We start from the raw sequence: 25,970 nt of genomic DNA, 5'->3' as shown, positions 1-25,970 counted from the left end.
AATGTATTTCCATTAAAAATACAAAAATGTCCTCCCATTCATGATGTCAGCTAAAATATATACATCCTATCAATCAGAAATCATTCCCAGAGAATGGGTCTTTTTTCTTCTCTTGGTCCTAGTATTGATTATACTTTTGAAACAGTTTTAAAATATCATCAATTTACTCTCTAATCTTTTGCTCATTGCCCCAATGAGTTTCATATTGATTTCCCCAACCTACCCTACACAAAGACCGAGTATGCCCTTGTCTTCCTTATCATCATTGATATTTTGTTTGGGATACAATCAGTAATGTCAATTTGATCTAGGGATAAAATTTATGGTTTGGAAACAAAATAAAAATATTATGTTGGAACTCTTGGAAGCTGAAATATCTGAAAAGAGAGAATCAAACACGAAAAATATCTGGAATCCAAGGACACAGCAGTAAGATGTAACCTTCTAGTCCTCATGGTCATCTAACATAGTTCTTTTTAAGTACAGAAAATGGAGTGCTTAGTCTTTAAACAATTTAGCAAGATTATTGTTCTATTCTTTGAGTAGTTTAACACTTTCCTCCTCTTTTCTCTTTTTATATTCTAAAAATATATTAGAAATAGTGTTCCCTATACTTAATTAGTAATTGTAACAAGCTTACAATTTAAAACCACTTTTCTTCCACCACAAAGCACGTATCGTTCAGTAACCATAATAAAGAATAAAACTGAAGATCACAAAGCATTTTAAACTTTACACAGACATAGGAAAGGAGCAGGAGCAAATTTATAAATAACTAAAAGGCCTATAAAGAAATCTAAGGCCTGGAGAAGCAGCTCTCTTTGAAATAAATGTGTGGGTATATTCTCAGTGTATAAAGACTGCTGACCACAGAAGCTTTAATAATGCACTCAAGAGCATCTATTCTTTTTCGATCTAGTGTCCAAGACTACATGTCACAAAAGATATTCTGTGCTTATTTGGTGTTGAAGAAAACTCTTAAGGATGTCAGTGTAAGCCAAACCCCCTGCTCCTCGAAACAAACCAGAGAATTATTGAATGATTCAACCCACAGTTCTTACTTGAAACACAATAGTCAGGCTCAAAATATCCAACTCTGGACACATTATGTGAAGATCTAGCTACCTGGAAAAGATGTAAGGAAGTTGAAGAAGTGAATGACCAGCAGCAATGTGGCTGGATAAAATTACAACGAGCGCCCTGTTGGAAATCCTGAAAAACCAGGTTAGGGACGAATTATCATGGAGAAAATCAATCTATGTGGCTAAGAATTGATAATGACTTGATAGTACACAATATTTCATATGTGTGTATGGAAAGGCAATATAGTGTAGTGGTTAACTTGCCAGACTAAGATCAATAAGATCCAGGCTCTAGTCTCCTTCTAGGCATGAAAGCCAGCTGGGTGACCTTGGGCCCATCACTTTTTCTCAGCCATAATCTGGAAATTGAAAATCATCTATCTTCCAATCTACATTTGATCAATATGATGGATTACAGCCTATAAACTTTAAAAAAAAGCTGTCATCCAGCAGCAGATTGATCTGGACTGATTGTTATTGTTATCCCACAATTTGATTCAGAAAAATATTGAAATTACATTCAATTCAAACAATCAATTATATTCAAATGCCTGAATGAATCATCAAATTAAGACAAACTTGACTATGCAAATTGATTCAATTTGAGGTTTTTTTTGGGGGGAGGGGATTGGTCAAGTTCATATGCAAATAGCCATTGACTAATTGGAGTCATTAGAAGGCAGAACATACTTTCATTGACCTAACTGAATATCTCAGGTAATTCTTCAATTAGCCCTATTATATCATGTAACAGGGGTATTCCCAAAAAGGTTATTAAAATGAAACGGGTTGTTTGAATACCCTTTTTAATATGTCACATGTATTCACAAATCTGTAGATGTCTTTCTCATATATGATATATATCATACGTTATAATATGCATTCATACCCACAGATACAGTAGATGCTATGATTGTCTCTACAATCCCTGGAAGTTACACTAACAATAAGAAGTATTTTTTAAAAAATCTTTGATGAAATTATACATTAAATAAAGAATAATGAAGAAGGAATGAACTATATATAATAGATTGATTGTTATGGGGAAAAATGAAAACTGGGAAAGGTATTGTACATTAGGTTTACAGAGAAAAGGATTGTTATAGCATAAAAGAGTGAGGAGCTGTTAAGAATAAAAAGGGGCAGAGGATATGTAAAGCAATTTGATGGAAAAGAAAATGCTTTGGAAGTGGGTGGAAAGAGCTAAACAACCTCCAGCAGAGTAAAATGAATTTGAAATAAAAATGATGAAATGACAGAATGAAATCTGACATGAGATAATGCCGGAAAAATTAACTTTAAAGTTTTGTATGTGAATGGTTCCTTTCCTGTAATATTGTTTTGGAGTAGTGAAGGGGGTTGCATATCCCAATGATGCTAGCAATGTGCATTCCAAGAATATTCACTTGTGATAGGCAGCTCGTGGGCAAAGGGGCAGGCTAATGCATAATTCACTGGAGGAACAAAGGCAACCCAACTATTTCAAGGACAATTAAATGGACATTCACAACCACCACAGTACCAATATAATACTGGAAGGCGAAACCCACCCCCAGGTTGACAATGGTGTTTATAATATGACTGGATTGAGGCCAAAAGGATGTCCAGCTATGCCCAACACGAAAGGAAAATTTGACACTGCAAAGAAATGTATACAGTTGGCCCATGGAGTGTCAGAACCATGAAGTTGGGCAGCCTTGATATTATCAGAAAGGAAGTGTAATGATTCAACAGTGTAATTTGGGAAATCAACAAACTGAAATGGACTGCGATGGGTCACTTCACATGAGAAGAGCATCAAGTTTGGAAATCGGCAAATCACCTTTATGTGATAGGTAGCTATATAAATAGATATAAATAGACAAATAAATAAATAATTAAAAATATTGAAGCAATGGAATATTGATAATTATTTTTTTTAAGTGTGTCAAAATCAATGCTTTGATACAACACCCTTCCCATGACAGAATGCATTCACTTGGTGTCCGAGTGAAGTCATCTGTATTGCAGTGACAAAGCTACAGATAGAGAAGAAGTAAAAGTTGAATAGTTTTATGATGATTTGCAACATTTTGTCAATACAACCAGAGGTGGTATTCAGCAGGTTCTGACCAGTTCTGGAGAACCAGTAGCAGAAATTTTGAATAGTTCGGAGAACCAGTAGTGGAAATTTTGAGTAGTTTGGAATATCACCTTTGACTGGCCCTGGCCCCATCTATTCTCTGCCTTCTGAATCCCAGCTGATTGGCTGGGTCTTCTTTTGTTGTCCTGCACAAGAGGACGGAGCTGGAAAGCAGGTTAGTGGGGTGGGGATAATGGGATTTTGCAGTAACTTTCTCCTGGAGTCAGGTGGGGATGGAGATTTTAGAGTATAGTCCCCCTGCCATGCCCACCAAGCCACACCACACCCACCAATCCACACCCACAGAACTGGTAGTAAAAAACATTGAATCCCACCACTGAACACACATTGATTCTGGGAAACTGGAATGCTAAGATTGGAAAGAAATTTGCATCAGGAAGAACTAAAAATAATAATGTTGTTGCATGAAATATAACAGGAGGGAGGGCACTAGAGTTATGTCATAAAATTTTAATGTATATTGCAAATGCTTACTTCTAATAATCTAAAAAACAATGTCTGGACTTGACAGATGGACAATATCAAAAGAAAATTAACCATACACTCTGCAAGCAAAGCTTTATTCAGATATCAATAAACAAGACTACTAACTATAACTCAAATCATAAACTCTGCTTTGCAAAATTTCAACATAAACTAAATAAAAAAAAACCAAATAATAATCAGACCAACAAGATACAAGCTCAGCAATATTCTATATGATTATTCCATGAAGGTAAGTAATAAAATCAATGGATTCCATTTGATTAATCGAGTGCCTGAAAAACTCTGGACTGAAATTTGGGACATTATTAAAGATGAAACGAACAAAAACAATCTGAAAGGCAATAAGCAAGGGAAACTGAAATGGTAATTTGCTGATACGTTGAAAATAGCTCAGGAAAGATAGAAAGCAAAACATATCAGAAGTAAAAGAAAATAACTATACAATGAGTTCCACAGGAGAGTACTGAGTTATATTTAAATAAGGAATGCAAAGAAATTGAGGGCAATAGTCAAACAGGAACAACTGTTTGATCTAAGAAAATCACAGAAATCAGGATAGAATGTAATTTAAAAAAAAATGGGTCAGAGAAAAGGCTACAAATGAAAAGGATCCAGGAGAGAAAAAAGATACAAAGAAGAGATGATGCAAATATGTGAAGCCCTGTACAAAAACAATCAGTTATTTGTATGAAGGCTTGTTCACTGAATTAGTGAGAGACATTCTGAAAAGTGAAATTAAATGGACCCTAGATAATATTACTAACAATAACACTGCAGGAGTTAATCAAACAGCAGCCAAAGTGTTTAAACTATTATAAGATGATGTAGTTAAAGTGCTATATGACACCTATAAGGAGATATGGAAAACTAATTTATTTTTCGCTGCTAAAAAGGATCATACTAAAGGACACTTAAAGTATCAAACTGTTGCTCTTATTTTACATGTTGGTAAGGTATTTTTCAAGATTTTGTAGTCTGAACTTATAATTATAAATAACAAGAATTGCCAACTTTACAAGTTAGATTTAAAAGAACAAGGACAAATGACATCACATGGGTAATGGAAAAAGAAAAGGAGTTCCAAAAAGACATATGTTTTTTGCTATATTCTTTATTATTCAAATGCTTTTGACTGTGCTGAAGTAGTAGCAGATGTTACCTTCTTAGACTCAAAGTGCACAAGGATAGTGACTACAGCCCTGAAATAAATACACATTTTCTATTTAAGAGAAAAACTATGACTAACTTTTGATGCAGAGAGACATCACATTGACAACAAAGATACATGATGTCAAGGCTATGGTATGCCCAGTATTAAGTTATAGTTGCGAAAGCTGGATGAACAGAAAGACCTAATAAAGAAAAATGGATGACTGAATTGTGGTGCTGGATAAAATTGTTGTGAAAACCTTGGCTTACAAGAAAAACAAATAATTCAGAACTAGGTAAAATAAAATAAAAGGGCTTACTGAAAGCATTAATAATGAGTCTCAAGCTTAAATCTTTTGAGCACCTAATTGCAAATAAAAAATCATTGGAGAAAACCTTGATGCTTGGGAAAAATAAAAAGGTCTAGTAGACAAGATATTATCACTGGAAGTGAAAGAATAAGTTTGCAAGAACACAAGATATCAGTCACTGACAAACAACCCTAATGAAATGATATTCATGGATCACAATGAGTTAGAAATAACTGAACGATAGTGGTACATTGAAAAGTGGAATTGATACTAATTCTATGTATGTCAGTGTCCAACAGCACATTAAAAAGATATTATCTATCTATCTATCATCTATCTATCTATCTATCTATCTATCTATCTATCTATCTATCTATCTCACCAACATGATCACCAACGTCCGATGACACATATGGCAGATATAATTAATATACACACACACCCAGATGCCCACACACACACACACACACACACATACACACACGAACAGAATATATGAAGGTAATATGCAGGTAGAAGAAGAAACATGCAGGTTTATAATATGCAAATATATAAACTAGAATAAAAAAATATTAACTATAAATATTGTTTGCTTATAGGTGTGTGAAAGTCATTTTTACATGTGTTACGGCTGCATTTGTGCCTGGTGATAGGAAGTATACAGTTTTCCTGTGCAAAGGAAAAGATTGAAAGAGTAAACCAAAAACTACAGGGCAAGTGATTTGCTAAGTATCCCTGGAAAAGTGTTCTGCAAAACTCTGGGGACAATTAGCAAATGTTAGAAATTACAATGTAATTTTTTTCTTGGACTATACTTCTGCTTTTCAGCAACTGACTGAGAAATATATGGATGTGAGAAAGAATGTTTAATGTATATTCATTTAGAGACATCAGATAATAGAATGAATTACATGGAAGGATGGAATGTTTTGCATGAATATGGAGTTGATGGTTGGTTGCTTAATACAATAAGAATGATATGGGATGGAAATAAAGGATATGTGGGAGTAAATGGAAGACTTAACAAGTAGTTCAACACCGAATAGAGAGGAAGATAAAGATGTACATTGTCCTCTTGCATGTTTACTGTATTTATGGGAATGCTTATGATAGCTGTGTCAGTTAGAAAATGAATGTACTTGTACTTTCATATGCAGATGATATGGTATTGTTGGTTAACAGCTTGAATACATTTGATTCAACAAAGATTACAGATTGGAAAATGTAGCCAGGAAGAAGATAGTTGTTTAATATGGAAAATGAGGAGAACAATTGCAATTCATACTTAGTGGAAGAACGTTGATTAAAGATGGCAAAGTACAGGTAGTCCTTGACTTATGGCCACAATTGAGCCCAAAGTGAGAAAAGAGTTTTGCCCCATTTTATGACCTTCCTTGCCACGGTTGTTAATTGAATCGCTGCAATTGGTAAGTTAGTAGCACTCGCACTTAGACTTATATACTGCTTTGCAATGCTTTAGAACCCTCTCTAAGCGGTTCACAGAGTCAGCATCTTTCCCCCAACAAATCTGGGTCCTCATTTTACTAGCCTCAGAAGGGTGGAAGGCTTGAGCTTGGTGAGATTTGAACAAATTGCAGGCAGCCAGCTGTCAGCAGAAGTAGCCTATAGTACTGCACTCTAACCACTGCGCCAACAAACAACATGGTTGTTAAGTGAATCGGCTTCTCCATTGACTTTGCTTGTCAAAAGGCTGCCAAAGGGGATCCCATGATCTTGGGACACAGCAACAGTCATAAGTATGAGCCAGTTGCCAAGCATCTGAATTTTGATCACGGGGATGCTAGAAAGGTCGTAAGTGCAAACAAATGGTTATAAGTCACTCTTTCCCATTGTAACTTAAATGAACTGTGTTGTAAATTGAGGACTACCTGGTAAATAGAAAAATGGGAAGCTGTTCAAAAGCAGGCAAAACGTTAGTGAGCAATGTGTAGTCCATGGAAAGGAACGCATGTTTGTTAAAAGAAAAGAAAATGACTGGGTATGAGTACTTGCTCCTGCTTAATTTGTTATAAATTGATATGTCAAAAGAAAGTGAATTGAATGCAATGGGAATGGGGTATTTAAGAAGAGAGTGTGGTAAAAGAAGAAATATTGCATGCCCCATCTTGGGAAGAAATTCAAGTGTCTATTAAAACTAATGGTCCCGTTAAAGCAAGTGGTGTTGTAGTCCCACTGAAACCACCAGAACAAGTGAACTGAAACTGGCACTTTAACACATCTAGTTTAGGTGACTTGAGGCTCATACCTGATGCCTCTGAGACCTACCATAACTCAGAAGACAAAATTGAATCTTTGTAAGCATCACACACACAAAAAAAAACCCTTATGTAAATGAAAATTAAATTAATGATGATAATTTGTTTTACCCAAGCCATATGTCTGAGACTTTCCAATCTATATATAGTATATAAAAGTGAAATGCCACTCACATATCATGCAAAAAATCTCCAGAACCGTAAACCCTACAAACTTGAAATTTGGCACATATGTTCCTCTTGGCTTCTAGGTGCTCACTAAGAAAGGATTTTTTGAAATGACCATCAAAACATTAATATTTCCTATATTATTAGTAACACACTCTGATGCTAAGGAGTTATACTCCCTCTCCCCACCTGAAAAGCAATCTCTTCCAAATGCAAAACACAAGCAAAGGAGAGGAGTTTCAGTTTCGGTTTCACAGCACCAAGCTGCTTTAGTACTGAACAGTTGAGCTAAGCCATGCCCAGGCTCCTTGCTGTCTCCTTCTTGCTCACACAGCAAATACTATTTCACTTTCCAAACAGCCCTCACACACTGAAAGGATACTAGCCAGATGAATACTGATAGATGCTGGTACACAGAGGCACATTTTTCCCCTTATTTTCCTCCCCTCAAACTAAGCTGATCACATACTTTTGTAGCAAAGCATGAGTATCGAGCTAGTATACATGTTTTACTTATTTCCTTCTTCATTTATTATCTCATTTATTTTTATTTTATTATTTGCTATGGCTTCTATGACACTTGGTTCCAAGAGGGCCATGTGATTCTTCTTTCCCATTCTTTTTGTGAATGTATTTAAGGAAATGGAGGCACAGTGCTCAAACTCATCAGGGTCTGTCTAACACCAGGCTGTTCAAATTTAAACTTCTTCAATTATAATTTAAAATATGGTTATCTGTACACCTCTCTGCTGCCTGTTGTCTTCTGGATTATAGAGCAGGAGGTGCACTTCTCTTTCAATTTTCAGTGCTTTTTCATTCCACAAAGGTCTATTGGATTCCAGCCCCAGAAATCATGGTTATATTTAGATATTAATGATAGCCCTGAGTAATACTAAAGACTGGATAACTTCTCTTCTCCATAAGTGTGTTCTGGAATGGTGAACTGTTGTGTTTTCAGTTTGCAAACAGCATGAATATATTAGCCTCTGTTGCTTCATCTTTCGCCAAAATGCAGAGCTGATAGCATCTGTTTCAACTACTCACACTATCCAAATCATTAAAAATTCAGAATGAGTTGGGCAGGAAATTCTAAAAGCATCCATGTCTGATTCTGAGGGGTTTTGTTGTTGTTGCTGCTGAAGTTTTTGCTAGTTAAAAAAAAAATCTTGTATTTTTTTATATGTAGCAAGCTTCAACAATAGGGTGATTGAGGACTACAGAGTAAAGGAGTCTGGGATAATAGTAAGTAACTATATTTATGTTCAAATACTATTGAAGAGAAATATCTTATTGTAGGTAATGTAAGTGTCATTTACCTCAGTACAACAACACTCCAGACACACTCATAGCACACATACATATTTATAAAGTAATATTTCCTCTTCCTTGGAATGGAAAGAAAAGGAGAAGAAACTTATGTAGGAATTGATTGCTTCCTAGTTATATAGTTATATTTCCATTTAGACATATCTAATCCTGGTGAAACTACCATGAATACCCAAGGCTGTCTTGGGGCCAGTTATGGGGTTAGTTAAAACGTAGGCATGCCTACGAATGTGTGTATCTCTGGGATCAAGAGGAATTGCACAAATAAAACCAAGCATGTAGAACATTGTCAAGAAATTGCCACAAAGGACTATCAGTTGCAAGTTGCCAAGCAGCTGTAACTTTCATTGCCAAATAAGTCTCAGTTTTGTATATTTTCAATGTTTTCTGCATGACCAGCGTGAGAGTATTTAATCTGGACTCTAAAAAAAAAGCATGGAGTTCAGTTTAAAAGTCTCCCTCCCTTAGCTCGGATCCATGCAGTCTTCATATTTTTGTGGGCTATAAATCCCAGAATTCCCATTCCATACTACAGATCCACATCAAAGGTGTACAGCTTCTCCTGTTGTGAGATTTATGGCCATCAAATCACATGCTGTGGATTGCAGTCTTAAAATGGATTTGATTTCATCTATATGTACATTCAAATAAAATTAACTATAATAGCATCCTTTCAAGTCAGATTTAGAATACATTCCCTTTTGTCACAACTGTCAAAATAATAGTTTGATAAAAAGTTTGGAGATGTCAGGTTGGCAGTAGCCCTGAGACAAGAAATTATATGCTTTTGATATGTTTTTTTTTTCTTTTCTTTTTGCTTATTATGGTCAACAGAAACTGGAGATTTAACCATCACCGAAGGGCTAGAATATTTAGGTTAGAAGTTATATAGTTATTGGCAAATATATTAAAAAGATAATAGGGAAAAGGGTCAAGCTAAGTTTGATCATAGATAATACAGAGTTTATTAAATCAGATTACAAGGTGTTCCTCATCCACTGAGGAAACTGTTCGATTCTCCAACTCAGAATGAAAATTCAGAAACAGTAAACCATATATGAAATACCTTTTCAAGCACTCTTCACTATTTAGCACACACTCCAGTGATGGTATGCTACTGGTTCGGCACAGTTCAGTCAAACCAGTAGTAAAATTCACGACTACTTCAGCCAAACTGGTAGTAAAAAAGAGCCTCCTATCGGCTGAAAAAAGGAAAAAAAGCCTCTGACAATCAGCTGAGAGGATAAAAGACCGAAAAGTGCATCAGAGGGTAGGAGGGTCACTCCTAGCTTTTCATTCTTCATCCTCCTAGCTGATTGACTTGTTAGATGCATGCACATGCATGATCACCCACCAAACCGATAGCAAGTAAGGTAGGATCCCACTACTGACACACTCGGCTAGAGAGAAGTTTCCTGAAGATGGACTCTACCATGAGTCCCTAATAGATAAACAGAGTTGGAAGGGACCTTGTAGGTAATCTGTTCCAACCCCCCACCCAAGCAGGATTTACACAATTTCTGACAAATGGCAGTCCAATCTCTCCTTGAAAGTCTCAAGTGATGGCGCTCCCATAACTTCTGAGGGCAAGCTGTTCCATTGGTTGATTGTTCTCACTTTCCGAAAGTTTCTCCTTATTTCCAGGTTAAATCTCTCCTTGTTCAGTTTCCATCCATTATTCCTTATCTGGCCTACAGGCATTTAAAAAAATAGCTTGACCCCTTCCTCCCTGTGGCAGCCTCTCAAATATTGGAAGACTACTACTGGTCCTTCTCTTTACTAGACTAGCCAAGCCCAGTTCCCTGCAACTGTTCGTTGTATGTTTTAGCCTCCAATCCCCTAATCATCCTGGTTGCTCTTCTCTGCACTTTTTCTAGAGTCTCAACATCTTTTTTATAATGTGGTGAACAAAACTGGATGCAGTACTCTAGGTGTGGTCTTACTAAGGCTTTATAGAGTGGTATTAATACTTCCCTTGATCTTGATTGTATCCCTCAGTTAATACAATTTAGGATTGCATTAGCTTTTTTGACTGCTGCTGCACACTGCTGGTTCATATTTAGCTGGTTGTCCACTAAGACTCCAAGATCCCTCTCACAGTTACTGCTATTGAGCCTGGTTTCACCCAGTCTATATGTGTACTTTTGGTTTTTCTTGACTAAGTGTAGGACTTTACTTTTCTCTATATTTAATTTCATTTTGTTAGATACAGCCCAGTGTTCTAGTCTGTTAAGATCCATCTGGATCTTGAGCCTATCTTCTTGGGTGTTAGCTATTCCTGCCAGCTTAGTATCATCTGCAAATTTGGTAAGTTCCCCTTCTACTCCCTCATCTAAGTCTTTAATAAAGATATTGAAGAGTACTGGGCGTAAGACGGAACCTTGTGACACCCCACTGCTTACTTCCCTCCATGTAGACTTAGACCCATTAAGGACTACTCGTTGAGTACAGTTTGTCAGCCAGTTGCAAGTCCATCTAGTGGTGATGCAATCTATTCCACTTTTTTCTAGCTTGTGGTCTACTTTGTCAAATGCCTTGTTGAAATCTAAATACAGTATGACCACAGTATTTTGCTGGTCTACTAATTGAGTCACTTGTTGAAGAATGAAATAAGTTTGGTTGGATGTTGACTGCTAATTATTACTTTACTTGTTTCTAGATGTTGGCAGATCTGTTTTTTTTTAATTATCTTTTCCAGTATCTTCCCAGGTATTGATGTTAGGCTGATTGATCTATAGTTTCCTGGGTCTGGTTTTTTTTTCCTTTTTTGAAGATGGGAACCACATCAGCTCTTTTCCAGTCCTCTGGCAGTTCCCCGGTGCTCCAGGATTTTTGAAAGATATGGTGCAGTGGTTCTGAGATGACCTCTGCCAGCTCCTTTAAAACTCTGGGATGTAATCCATCAGGCCCCTGTGATTTGTGTTCATCAAGATCAGACAGGTGTTCTCTTACTATTTTTTTTCTTACTTTAAGTTTTATTTCTGGTCTGTCTTTTACAGTTATGTTTTTGGTGTGTTGAGCTATAGTTTCTTTTTGAGTGAAGACTGATGCAAAGAATGAGTTAAGCAGTTCTGCTTTCTCTCTGTTGCCTCTTACTTCCTTGCCACCTTCTCTCTTTAGTGGACCAACTGTTTCCTTGATTTTTTTCTTGTTATTTATATGTTGGAAGATATTTTTTAAATTATCTTTGACTTTTGTTGCAAGTCTTTGTTCATTCTGAGCCTTTGCTATCCTGACTTCGACTTTGCAGATTCTGGCTATCTGCTGATATTCTGCCTTAGTTGCATGTCCTTCTTTCCATTTTTTGTACTTGTCCTTTTTTCCTTGCCAGAGAAATCTTTGTGCAGCCATGCTGGTTTCTTCTTGAATGTTTTTCTTTCTCAGTAGTATTGTGCTGGTCTGGGCTTCTATGATCATACTTTTTAGAGTTTCCCAAAATCTCAGAAGTCCAAACCTCTGGTCCCAGTCACTGACCAAGATTGGATCCTGCATTTTTCACTATTTCTTCCTGTTTCTGCCCCTTACCAAAAAGCTTTCAAATCTCCATTCAGGCACATAAAAGCCATGGATTTAGCCACTCATTTGTCACTTTTGGGTTGCAATTTAAATGCAAGATTTTCTTAGGTGCAAAAACTTGTCTGCTGATTAGAAACAAGATGCTTCTGGTGACATTATAAGGAAATAAGCAATCACATCATTCCACATTTAAATCTGTTAAGAACACAAATTGCTGCTTGTAAATGTTGGTTTTATCAGCCGTCTCTTTTAAGCAACAATCTGTGTAACAGCTGTGAGAAAGATAAAGTGGGATGCAAAGACGGCAACCCACTCGGATATCTCCTATGTAAGATAAGCTTCCACTGATCACAGAACTTCCAGAAACACCACCCCTCATGGTTCATGTATAAGCCCAGTCTTAACTTAGTCACACAGGTAACCTAGTAAATATCATTGGCTGGTTATGAATTACTGTATCAGCGTAAAGGTCCTGTGGAATTTTCACAAGGACAAATAACATGTGCTTGGTTGCTGAACCATTTTGGTTATGACACCAACAGTGACCTTCTATCTTGAGATTATAATGAGACCTGCCATAGAAATGCTATGTTATCAACCACTAAGTTAATCAGATCTGGGACAATTCGGCACAGCCAACTCACCATGTCCAACTTGCTTTGGCCAACTTGCCATGTCCAACTTGCTATAGCCAACTTGTTGCAGGACAACTTGCCATGGCCAACTTGTCACAGGACAAGTAGCTGCAGGACAAGAGTTACACAAATATTGAAGAAATTGTAGAATAGGACCATTAAAGAAAGGGGAAAAAAAGGAGAGACTAAATGAAATGTGAATAATAAAAATATTAAAAAATTTTTTTTAAAATACTTAAACTGAATTGTTGAATTGACCTGCAGAGAATTGTCCTGCAGTGAGTTGGTCACAGTGATTTGTCCCACTACAAGATAGCCACAGCGAGTTGGCCATGACAAGTTGGCTGTACCAAGTTGTCACATTCCAAGGGTAACCTATGAAGTCATCTCATGGTAATATAAGAGTTATTTGTAGCAAGATTTTTTTTGTGTGTGTACCTTCAGGATCTGATCTATGGATTAACCATGGAAGGATATTTTCTTGGCCTTTACTACTAAGTGTAACCAAACAGAAGTTCTCATTGCATCCTCCCCACTCTCGGATTCTGTGCTATACAAAGAACTTTTCTGAGGCAGGTTCCATTTCTTGGCACTTTGAGTGATATGCTGAGGTCTGTATTCTATAAAGTAATGAGAGTGCAGAGTGGGAAACTAAATTTGATTTCTTTTATTTGCATTTAAATGTAATTAAACCTTTACATATTTAATGTAATTATTTTCTGGTTATTTATTAAAATCTTTATCCATGTTGCCATATTTAAATGATAGTCTGGTAGCAATTTCGCAGGGGCTTGGGTGGGGCTTAAGGGTGGCCTGAGGGCATCAGATTGCAGTCTTTGATCTGCTCACTGCAGAGATCACCTCTTTTGAATTAGAGGAAACATTTAGACATATGGAACGGCGTGTCAGAGTTAAAATGTTGGAGAAAGACAAATGAACAATGCTGATTGAATGCAACAAGCTGGTAAAAACTTATAGAAATCCATGGAAGTTTCTTTACTAAATACTTTTTATTTCTTTACTAAGATAGTTAGAGCATCTGTTTACAGAGAAAGAATCAGATAATGGAGACTGTTGGCATTTTTATAGCATCAGCAGGAACATTTCAGGGCTGAACCAACATGGAAAGTAGGCGTCTATAGCTTCCCCTGTCTGTCTGGGGACTGAGCTCATTTCCTTTTGATGTCAGAAACTCATATTTTATCTGTGCCAAGCTGAAGAGCAAAATAAAAATGCTACAAAAATGTTGTCTCAATTATTTATTGAGAGACTAATGATATAAACTACAGGATAAACTGAAGGGCTTATTACATTTCTGATTAAGAATAGATATCTGCTCTGAAGTAAGGTTCAGCAAATACATTGTGGCTTAAACTTAGGAAAGTGTGCCTAAGATAGAAACCAAAGATTGTTTAATATTAATTGGGTTCATATGACACAGTAAACCAAGTCTCTTTAACTGTGATTTCCTAAATAAACCTGAATTAGCTTTTCACACAACATACTGAACAGGGGTGGGCTTCAAAAAATTTAGCAACCAGTTCTCTGCCCAGTTGCTAGCTTGGCATGGCCATGGTGGGTGTGGCCTAGTCAATCTCCTGAACCATAGTAGGGGCCCCATTTTTGCCCTCCCTGGACTCCAGAGGCTTTTCTCAAGCCTCTAGGAGGGCAAAACAGCTTCCCTGGGCTCCAGAGGCCCTCTGGAGGCTGGAAATAGGCCCATTTCTGGTCTTCCGGAACTTCTGGGAGACCTGTTTTTCACCCTCCCCAGGCTCCAGAGGCTTTCTTCTAGTCTCCAAGAGGACAAAAACAGCCTCCCTGGGCTCTAGAGGCTCTCCAGAGACCAGAAATGGGCCTGTTTCTGGCCTTCCAGAGCCTCCGGGAGGCCCATTTTCCCCCTCCCCAAGCTTTTGTGCAGGCCCTGCACTTACCTGGGATAAAAAATGGGCTGCATAGAGATTCCTGGGAGGGATGGGGTGGGGTGGGGTGGGTGGGCAGGGGCCATTGTAGTCATTGCAACTACAGTTACAAGTACAAAGTTATTCAGAACATATCCTTTTCTATTCCTTACTGCTAGTATATTACAAGCCACCTGTAAAAGGAGCAGCTGGATGTTTTCTAGGAGAAAAAGGGAAGAATCCTATATTTATGGAACAAAAAGGTTTGCAATCAATTACATTCAGCAAAACGGATTTAAAGTTAACATCCAGTTTGTCCGAACCGGTGCAAACCAGTAGCAGCTCACCCCTGATGCTGAACCATGGTTTAATAATTACAATTGTTATATGCATACACTCACTGCCCCAAGCAAACAAATCACTATAAGAACTCAGCCTTTCTTTCTTTTACTTCAGCCAGGATAATTCCTTCCTTGTTCCCTCCCATCTGGCACCAATGTTTGTTTCCATATGAAGAGAGAGTTGGACTTGATGGCCTAAATAGTTTCTTCTATAAGGTTGGAAGGGTCTATTTATTGCATTCTTTAACTGAATTTATGATTCTAAGAATTAGATTGTGCTGATTTAATACATTTAATATATTAGATATATTATTATTAAATATAAATAATGTCCTGGCTTTTGATGCAGAATATTTTCCTTTTGCATATCCAGCTTTTGCATTCTAGCTGCAGTTATGCACTGGGCTTTATCCATTCATTATGGTAGGACTAAGGCAGTTTTTATATCTCAGTGATTGATTGCAAACCTTTTTGTTCCATAAATATAGGATTCTTCCCTTTTTCGCCTGGAAAGCATCCAGCTGCTCCTTTTACAGGTGGCTTGTAATATACTAGCAGTAAGGGTCCTGGAATAGAAAAGGATATGTTCTGAATAACTTTTCTTTTGGGAAAGGTACTGCTGGGAAATGATGAAACATTCCAGGAGACCATACAGGAAGGAAACCAAGGACCAGCTGGTAGGAATTAGGGAATTTGCATAATGCAGATAGTCCTAGACTTAGAACTATTTGTTTAGTGGCAGTTTGGAGTTACAATTGTACTGAAAAACAAAGTGACTGATTGTAAGTAACTTCAACACTTATGATCCTGCAGCATCTCTGTTATGTCCTCGGGGCTGACACAAGTTCCCCCTCAGGTCCGTTCATACTGCGGGGGTGTTTGCAGCCCCCATTGGCTGGCTCCCTTCGACAGCCGGCTATAAAAGCCGGCTGCTAGGTCGAGCCAGCCGCTGTTCGCTGGAAGGTCTGTTGTTAGCTTACAGACGTGACAGCCCCCTTTATTCCCCTGAATAAAGTGTGTTATTGAGATGCTCTGGTGTGGCCTCCCCTTTGTTCCGAACTATAACATTGGCGACGAGGATGGGATCTGGCCAACCAGCAGCAATACCAAAAGAGCTGAAACACACACCAAAACGCTGAACCGTAGCCGCGCCGTTTGAGAGCTCGGTCAGTCGTTGATTGCGGAAGTGAAAGTGGAGCGTGTAGCCGCTCAGTTAAAAAAAAAGCTACGTGAGAGAAGTGGGGCACTGAGAACCTCAGCCGCCCAGCATTAAGCACAGAAACCAACCGCTGCTGTTCGGATTCTGCTTGTTAGCGAAGCTTTCGGCGCTGCGCTCACAGCCGCCAGAACACATAGGCGCGCGATTTGAATAGCTGTCAGCACGACGCTACAGCTATAGCCGCCTACGCCCTTGTAAGGGCGCAAAATTCAAACGGAAGTCAGTTACGGCGCTACAGCAATAGCCGCCATAATCACACAGAGCGTGTAACCCAGAGAGATCCTTTAGAGCTGAAGCAGCGCTGCAAACTGCAGCTGCCATTCTTATCAGGGCCTTGTATTCCCAGAGAGAGATTGGTCAGTCTACCAACAGACTGAACACCCAATATGAATTCAAATCCGGCGTTTCCGCCATTTAAGCCAGATGAAGACAAGTGGGACTCTTACAGAAACCGCTTCAATCACTACCTTGATGCCATCGGTCTGGCCGACGCTACAGAGAACAGGAAGAAATCGTACTTCCTGAGTTACTGCAGGGCCACAGTATTCGATACCGCCACAGCGCTACTCGCCCCCAGGGAATTAAAGAACGTTCCGTGGTCCGAGCTGTTGGAGACACTCTCTAACCATTATTCCCCAAAGCCATCGCAGATAGCGAGAGGTTTTGCCTTTCGTATGAGGAAACAAACAGATGGAGAATCTATCAAGCAGTTTATGGCCGCCCTGAGAACCGCAGCTCTCCACTGTGAATTAAAAAATTACCTAGACGACATGCTCCTGGATCAACTTGTCTGTGGAGTCAGAGATGTAAGGTTACAGAGGCGGTTGCTGGCCAGAAAAGATCTCAACCTCACCCAGGCAATCGAGGAAGCTTTGGCCGCTGAACTAGCGACACAATCGGCCACTGAAATACAAGGAAGCGCAGCCAAACCCAGTCCGGTCACTGTTCATTCCGAGGAAGCAGTGAGTGAAGAAGACCCCACCGAACACTTAGAAGTGCATTGCCTCAAACCTTTCAAACAGCCACAGGTAGGAGCTAGGCCAAAAAACGGCAACGTGCCTAAACACATCCTGTTGTGCCTCTCCTGCGGGGGGGGCCCCATGCCAGAACGACTTGCAGGTTCAGGAATGCCACCTGCAACAATTGCGACAAGAAAGGCCACATTGCCAGGGCCTGCCAGGCAATGCACGCGGCTCCACAAAAGTCATCGTCCCCTTACTCCCCTCCGGGGCCACCCAGGCAAGTAGAAAATTGTTATACGTGCTACCAAGCTAACCACACTTTTTTGACACCTAATAAAATTACCCTCTCTATTCATTTAGAAGGTAAACCCTGTCTTATGGAAGTCGATACCGGATCGGCACTATCGATCATCTCTTGGAGCACACTTAAGAAAATACGACCCAACCTGTCCAGGAAGCAACTCCAGAAGAGTCGTCTCACCTTGAGGGATTACCAGGGGAAGAATATTCCAGTACTCGGAACAGGCAAGTTCCTCGTTAGATTCAAATCCTTTAAAGGCCATCTGCCTTTAGTGGTGGTAGATGGTGCCCTCCCTAGCCTTTTGGGGTTGGATTGGTTCCCCTATCTCGGCCTTAGCTTAACGGGAGTACATGCTGTCTCACCTTCCGATATCGACTCACTATTTTCAGACTATGCTGATGTGTTCAGCAATGAATTGGGTTGTTATAATGGTACGCCCATTTCCTTTTCGGTGGACCCCAAAGCAGTTCCCGTCCGTTTAAAACCGCGCAGAGTACCATTTGCTCTGCGCGCTAAGCTGGATGCAGAACTGGACAAATTGCTCCAACAAGGGGTGATCGAGCCCACGGATTTTGCTAAATGGGAGACTCCAATTGTCACACCCCTTAAAAAAGATGGTAGTATCAGAATGTGTTCTGACTATAAAACCACAATTAACCGCTATCTACAGACTAGCGCATACCCAGTCCCAGTAATCCAACACTTACTACACACATTTGAGCCGGGATCCATATTCGCCAAATTGGATATGTCACAGGCTTATCAGCAATTTCCTGTGGATAACCAAACGGCCGAACTACAAACTATTGTCACCCACAGAGGGGCGTTTCGATGCAAGCGCCTCCAATTTGGCGTTAGCGTCGCCCCAGGAATCTTCCAGTCATTAATGGAACGGATACTGCAAGGCCTCCCTGGCATAGTTCCATACTTTGATGACATTTTGATTTCAGCCAGGGACAGGCCCCAACTTTTTCTCAGAGTCAGAGCGGTATTGGATAGGTTCAGGCAGCATGGCCTCAAACTAAAAAGGGAGAAGTGTGCCATCGCCACTAGGCAGGTGGACTTTCTTGGGTATAAAATAGACGCCTCTGACATCCACCCTGTGGAGTCTAAAGTCAAAGCCATTCACGAGGCACCCACTCCGTCTTCCAAATCAGAATTACAAGCTTTCCTGGGTTTGCTAAACTTCTATGCGTCATTCCTACCCCACAAAGCCTCAGTAGCAGAACCGTTGCATAGACTTCTAGACAAAAACACTCCGTGGCATTGGGGTCCCAAAGAGGAATACGCCTTTAAGGCAGTCAAATCGCTACTCACTTCGGACGCTGTCCTAATACAATTTGACCAGCACCTTCCTCTAGTCTTAGCTGCAGATGCCTCACCTTTCGGGATCGGGGCTGTCTTAAGCCACAGACTTCCCAACGGCTCCGAAGCGCCAATCACATTCTTTTCTAGAACCTTGTCAACAACCGAGCATAATTATAGCCAAATTGACAAAGAGGCCCTAGCCGCCGTTGCTGCGGTCAAAAAATTCCATGAATTTCTTTTTGGTCACAACTTCGAACTTGTCACAGATCACAAACCACTGTTGGGGCTCCTCTCAGGAGAAAAACAAACACCGCAAGTCCTGTCCCCCAGGATGACTAGGTGGACCCTATTCCTGGTGGCCTACTCGTACAAACTGGTTCACCGCCCAGGAAAAAACCTCAGCCATGCCGACGCCCTCAGCCGCTGCCCGTTGCCAGCACCCGTGGAGGACCCGGCCCCGGTCCATGCCATTTTCGATGCCAGTGAGTTCGACATCCCAGTCACCACTGGCGACATTGCTCTCCACTCCAAAAAAGATAAACTTATCGCCCAGGTTCTGGACTGGGTACGGAGGGGGTGGCCGGGCGGTAATCTCTCAACTGAATTCTCACCGTTCAAAACCCGCCAGCAAGAACTTTCCAGTTTACAGGGCTGCCTGTTATGGAGGACCAGAGTTGTCATTCCAAAACCTCTGCGCACACCCGTCCTGAAGGCGTTACACGAGGGGCACCCTGGCATCGTCCGGATGAAAGCGTTGGCTCGGAGTTACGTCTGGTGGCCGGGCATGGACGACGAGATCACGAAATGGGTAATCTCCTGCCACCCCTGTCAACAATCCAGGCCAGCACCACCGATCACCACCCCAACCAAATGGGAAAGTACCAACGCACCGTGGTCACGGTTGCACATTGACTTGGCCGGGCCATTCCACGGCAAGACCTTCCTGGTGGGCGTGGATTCGTTCTCCAAATGGATTGATGTAGCTCTCCTACCCACAACCACCACCCGAGCAATTGCCCAGGCTCTGACCCGCTTATTTGTCACACACGGTCTGCCTGACACCATAGTCTCAGACAATGGCCCCCAATTTACGTCCACAGAATTCAGCCGGTATGCCACCAACCTGGGCATCCGGCATATCCTAACGGCCCCTTTCCATCCCGCTAGCAATGGGTTGGCGGAGAGAGCCGTTAGGTCAGCAAAAGAGGCGTTGGCAAGATTCACTCAAGACGACTGGCACTCCAGACTCTCTCGTTTTCTCTTAAGCCAACACTCGACCCCATGTACTGTCACAAACAAGTCCCCAGCCGAATTACTGATGGGCAGACGGCTAAGGACAGTGCTGGATAGACTGCATCCCCACTATTGCCCAGACACACCATTGGGCTCTAACACTAGGGTCAGGAGTTTTGTATTACAGGACCAAGTTTATGTCAGGAACTACGCAGGCGATCCCCTGTGGGTACCTGGGAAGATCGTGGCCATCACCGGGCCAAGGTCATACCGCATCCAGTTGGGGGACGGGTGCATCTGGCGGAGGCATCTGGACCAGATAAGAAGTCGCCAGGGCGAACATGCCGACGCTGACCCAGGGACTTCAGTGACCCTCCAATCGCCGCACCCGAATCCTAGCTGGGACCTCCAGAGTGACCAGTCGCCACCAGCCGAATCGAGGAACGGACGGTGAGACCGGGACCGTCCTACAGAGTCATCAGCCGTACCAACCGACGACACCACCGGGTTGCGTGACAATGACAATTTAACAATCCAACCCGAGGACTGTGACCACTCCCAGACTCCAGTCTGGACTCCAGATCAACCCTGTTGCCCGGCAAGGCCAGTTACTGACTCCCAGAACTCTATGCCACTTTGTGCATCGCCAGAACTGCGCCGGTCGGGGCGCTCACACAAACCACCAGCTTACTTAAAGGACTATTCGTGTTCGTATCTAGGGGGAAGGGGTGTTATGTCCTCGGGGCTGACACAAGTTCCCCCTCAGGTCCGTTCATACTGCGGGGGCGTTTGCAGCCCCCATTGGCTGGCTCCCTTCGACAGCCGGCTATAAAAGCCGGCTGCTAGGTCGAGCCAGCCGCTGTTCGCTGGAAGGTCTGTTGTTAGCTTACAGACGCGACAGCCCCCTTTATTCCCCTGAATAAAGTGTGTTATTGAGATGCTCTGGTGTGGCCTCCCCTTTGTTCCGAACTATAACAATCTCCATGCTGGTTATATGATCAAAATTTGGATGATTGGCAATTGGCATGTATTTATAACGGTTGCTGTGTTCTGGGGTCATTGGATCACATTTTGTGACCTTCTGACAAGCAATGTCAATGGGGGAGCCAGATTCACTTAGTAATAGCACTTAGACTTATATACTACTTCACAGTATTTTACATCCCTCCGATAAGCAGTTTACAGAGTCACCCCAACAATCTGGGTCCTCATTTTACTGGCCTCAGAAGGATGGAAGGCTGACTCCAACTTGACCCAGACAGAACTGAACTGCTGGCAGTCTGCAGAATTAGCCTGCAATACTGCATTCTAACCACTGCACCACCGTGGCTCTTAACAACCATGTCACTAACTTACCTGCAGTGATTCACTTAATAACTCTGGCAAGAAAGATCATAAAATAGGGCAAAGTTCACTTAAATGCCTTGCTTAGCAACAGAAGTCTAGGGCTCCATTATGGTGGTAACTTGAGAACTACCTGTATTGCAGATTCCTCCCTCCCTTTGCATTATGCAATCTCCTTCCAGCATACTTGTTCGCTGTGATTGTCAGCTGTTCCATGTTGTGGGCTATCTTTCACTTCTTTCAGATGAAAGATGGAATATAAAGGGATTTAATGATAGAAACAATAAAAACAATAGTTATTAGCATCAGTAATTGATGCAAAACAAAGTGGAATTAAATCTACTTCAGATGGTCTATAAAATAATACTAAAAAAAAAGGTTTGAGTCAAAGTTCAGGTGATCCTGGGGACATATCCATGCAGTTTTCTTGGCCACAGTTAATGGTCTGATATTGCTTTCTTGAAGGATGTGGTTTCTTTTTTCTTAGTTTCCCAGTAGAGCATACAGCTCTGGAATGTCCTCATTGCCTTTCATCAGAATACCAGCCAGGTTGCACTGTGTTCAGCTTTTCAAAAAGAGCCAAGGTCATCTACCTGCTTCCATCTATCTGGGCTTATGAAAGGAAACTTAGATGCAAAGATTTAGTAATGTATCGAGAACCGGAATTATTTCCTACTGTAGCATCCTTGAATGGAACATACTACTGGTTTCCTGGAACTCTACCACAGATCTATATCAGAAAGAACAGTTCCACTTTAGCAGAGCACAAATCCAATATCCTAATGGGTCTTTCACATCCCTAATTACCATAATTTTCATACTAATCATGTCCTTGGAGAGAGGAAACCATAGCACCAAATGTTCTGACATAATTTGCTGGATCTGACTGCAGAGAGGATGCCGATATTATTGGCAAGGCATCCAAATGAACATTTAAAGTTGCACACATTTTCTTTTCATATTGCTGCATGGTGGAGAAGGGAAGAAAAATATTCTTCCGACACAAAAACCGTGTCTTAAACCTGTATCAGGAGGGTGGAAGAAAAGAAGGGACAGCTGGTGGGAATGAAAGGTACTTTGTCCTTCTCATATAGCCAATGAAAACTGACATTCTTATGACTTACTGTGGTGACTCTGCATTTCTGCATTAACTAGGGTGATGGCAGTAGCCTCAGACAGCAGGTGTGTGGCAGTTACTATGGTAACAAGATGTTTTACATTGAGTAATGGCTCATATGTAAGACATGCAAATAACATGTGTATAATGTGTTCTCCCTGAAAAAGGGAAAGAGAATTAAGGACATCTTCCTCTCTTCTCCCCACCTATCAGTCAGTATCTTTCAGGAGGAGAGACAGTCTGAAGCTAATATTAGCCTGCTCCAGTTTCCAGCATTTTTCTTTGAAGTTGCACTGGTTGTGGTTTTGGTATGAAAAAATGTAGCATCTATTGTTGGGGACAGGGGAGATGTTTGGAGGAAAAAGTGGGCTGAAATTACTGTCTTAAAAAAGGATTTTAAAGATAAATGAAAACTCTATCTCCAGATTTCTACATTAACAAAATGCCAACTCCTGGAGCGTGCTGCACACCTGCTATCTCATTTTAAATACCTCACTCACAGAGGAATTCTCTCTGTGTCTATTCAGAATGAAGCTTTCTTAGATTCAATGGATTTTACACGCAGGTATACATAGGACTGTAGTCACCATTACTTTCCAGATCTTAGGATGTGTATCCTATGTTTTTTTTTACTAAGAGGGCAGAATTACAAGGTAACCTAGCGATCATAAACATATTCAGATTTCACATTTCAACATCTGAAAATGTCCCCCCTCTCTATGTATTGGTGACTTTCCAAGATCTCATGCAAGAATGCTTACATTTCATGAGATGTCTCCTTGAGACATCTTGTTTGTGTTCTTGCACAAAATCTCATGAAAACGTCATTAAAGTTGACAATCTAATATGATGTTTGCCACTAACAAAATATAATTATTTTTATTTAATTTTGGAAAGCTGTGAGTTCTATTGTGGAGTGCATCTGAATATTGTATTCCTGGTCAGTCTATAGATAGATGAATACTAACTGTGATACCCACATTTATTATATCTTGTATAAGCTGATGCTATCAAGGCAACAAGGACAAAATAAAATGGCAATAGTACTGAGACTTATATATTGCTTCACAGTGTTTTATAGTACTCTAAGTAATTTACAGAGTCAGCATATTGCCCTCATTTGCCAGTCTTGAGACCGATTTTTGAAAAAAGTATGGATATAAATGGGAAACAATCAGCATTGTATGTCAAGAGAGTATTCAAGTTTTCGTACTTTGTGCGATTTCTTAATAATGAATATTGCTTGTTTGAAATAGGCTGAAGGCAGAGGTGGCACAGTGTTTTAATTGATGGCACAAGCATGTCTGAAGGGGGAAAAGGGAGTCAGACCATCAATTTTTCATTTCCGAAGAGAAAGAAGATTAGCATTGAAGGAGGAAGTGACTTTTTATAACAAGGTGAAGAAGGGAAGAGTCAATCTGAAAAGCAACCTGAGAAGGAAGAGACCCCAATTGGAATAGTAAATAGGTTAATGGTGTCCTTTAGTTGAAGTTCAGATTTATGAAAAATTAAAGACCTGCCAGGTCACTCCAATCGTATAAGTAGAATGTTTGGTGTAGATGACCAGACAACCATTTTGTCCATAGATCTGATCTGTTCTGCTTACATCCAGTTGTTGTTGTTTGCCAGTAGCCTGTGCAGACGGCAGCAGAATTGGACAGTGGGGAAGAAAGGGGATCAGTCCAGGAGTCTGGAGAGAATTTGGACGAGGGACCTGCATCTGATGCGGAGATGGGGCCAGGATCATCTGGGAGTAGAGTGATGCCTCCGGAGCTTTTGGAGTCTGGCAGCAGTGACACAGAGGACCCAGGGGAGCCTGTTCTCAGTGCACATGTGTGCAGAGCTGCTAGAAGGCAAGAGCAGCTGAAACAAAAGGGATGACTTGGGAGTAAGGCTGGGAGGAGATTGCTCCTCCCATAAGGTATAAAGGACAGGCAAAGATGATGAAACCTTTGCAGGAAGCAAAGTCGTTCATTTGGTTCAGATTCATTCTTGGTTTTTTTTCTAGTTCACTGGACACTTGTTATTGGCAGCACTTCACAGAAAAGAAAGGTGGGTGCTTGTCTTGAGGGATTGTTCAAGATTCATTACCGCCTGGGAATGAAAATAATTTCCAGCATTGCAATAAAACAAGACTTGTTTTTAAAATAAGTTTATGGGTAATTACAGTCTCAGAAGCCTTGGTCAGAACACAGTTACTCAGGAGATACTTTATTTATGGACAAAATTGCTAGTCTGATAGACAAAACTCAATTAGCCTGAGTTCAGATTAGGAACACCTAACTTCAGTGTGTACATTATAGCTTGGCAGCTTTTTTTTCTAGTGGTGAAAGGAACCTCATCCCTGTATTCTTTTATGTTTCAACATATTTTGTAATATAACAAGGTTGGTAGCTTATAATATCAATACAAGCCTTATTTCAGGCCATATGTATTTATATAAGATTTGCAGTAATTAAAACCTGAATTCAACATAGTGACCACATCCTTCCCAATTTTGTGGAAGCTGACTTTTTTTTTTTGCTTACAACTGGCACTTCTGGCTTTCGACAAAATCGTGTCCATAATGAATCATTGGTTTGCTTAACATCCGCGGCATTTGCTTCACAGCCATTGCATTCTCTTAATGAACACCTCAAAAAAGATAGCAAAATTGGGTCAGTCGTGGGACTAATCTGTTTCATAGCTGATGTGATATAAAATACGTCTGTAATGAGAAGTTTCTGTTACAGCCATATGTTGAGGACTACCTGTGCCTATTTAGAACCAATGCAAATGTAATGTCCCTTTTGAATTGTTCCAAAGGTGCTTTTTCAGGAGGCAATTGAAGTTTCTTGGTGGGTTTTTTTTTTTGAAGACTATAGCTAAAAGTCTTTTAGCTATACAATTTGGGATGAGCATCCTTTGAATGGTGTGGGAGTAGAAATGGATTTTCAGAGGAAAAATTGAAGACTACGGGAACCAGGAGCACTTCTCAACTGAGAAGTGATTTCAATGACCTTCTAAAAGGATGCAGATTACCAGATGTCTGCAAGGAATATAAATCCTTCCATTCTCCACTATCCTGTCAGAGCTGAAGAAGCTTCTTGGATGAGAAGTGAAACGTCTTCAAAAGAAAAAACAAGAAAGTCCAGTTGCTTCCCGAAAACACCACC

At 40.5% G+C, this 25,970-nt stretch overlaps 1 long non-coding RNA gene across 1 annotated transcript in view; it reads right to left on the bottom strand.

The window, feature by feature from the left end:
* LOC148126161 (uncharacterized) overlaps positions 1–25,970 on the bottom strand; it is a 262,320-nt gene that overhangs the window by 221,496 nt on the left and 14,854 nt on the right. The window lies entirely within an intron of this gene.

The sequence above is a fragment of the Pseudonaja textilis genome, chromosome 3 (genome assembly GCF_049901715.1).
Source record: "Pseudonaja textilis isolate UNSWEBS1 chromosome 3, rPseTex1.2, whole genome shotgun sequence".
NCBI classification, from domain to species: domain Eukaryota; kingdom Metazoa; phylum Chordata; class Lepidosauria; order Squamata; family Elapidae; genus Pseudonaja; species Pseudonaja textilis.
This window is presented reverse-complemented; position numbering and strand designations above follow the sequence as displayed.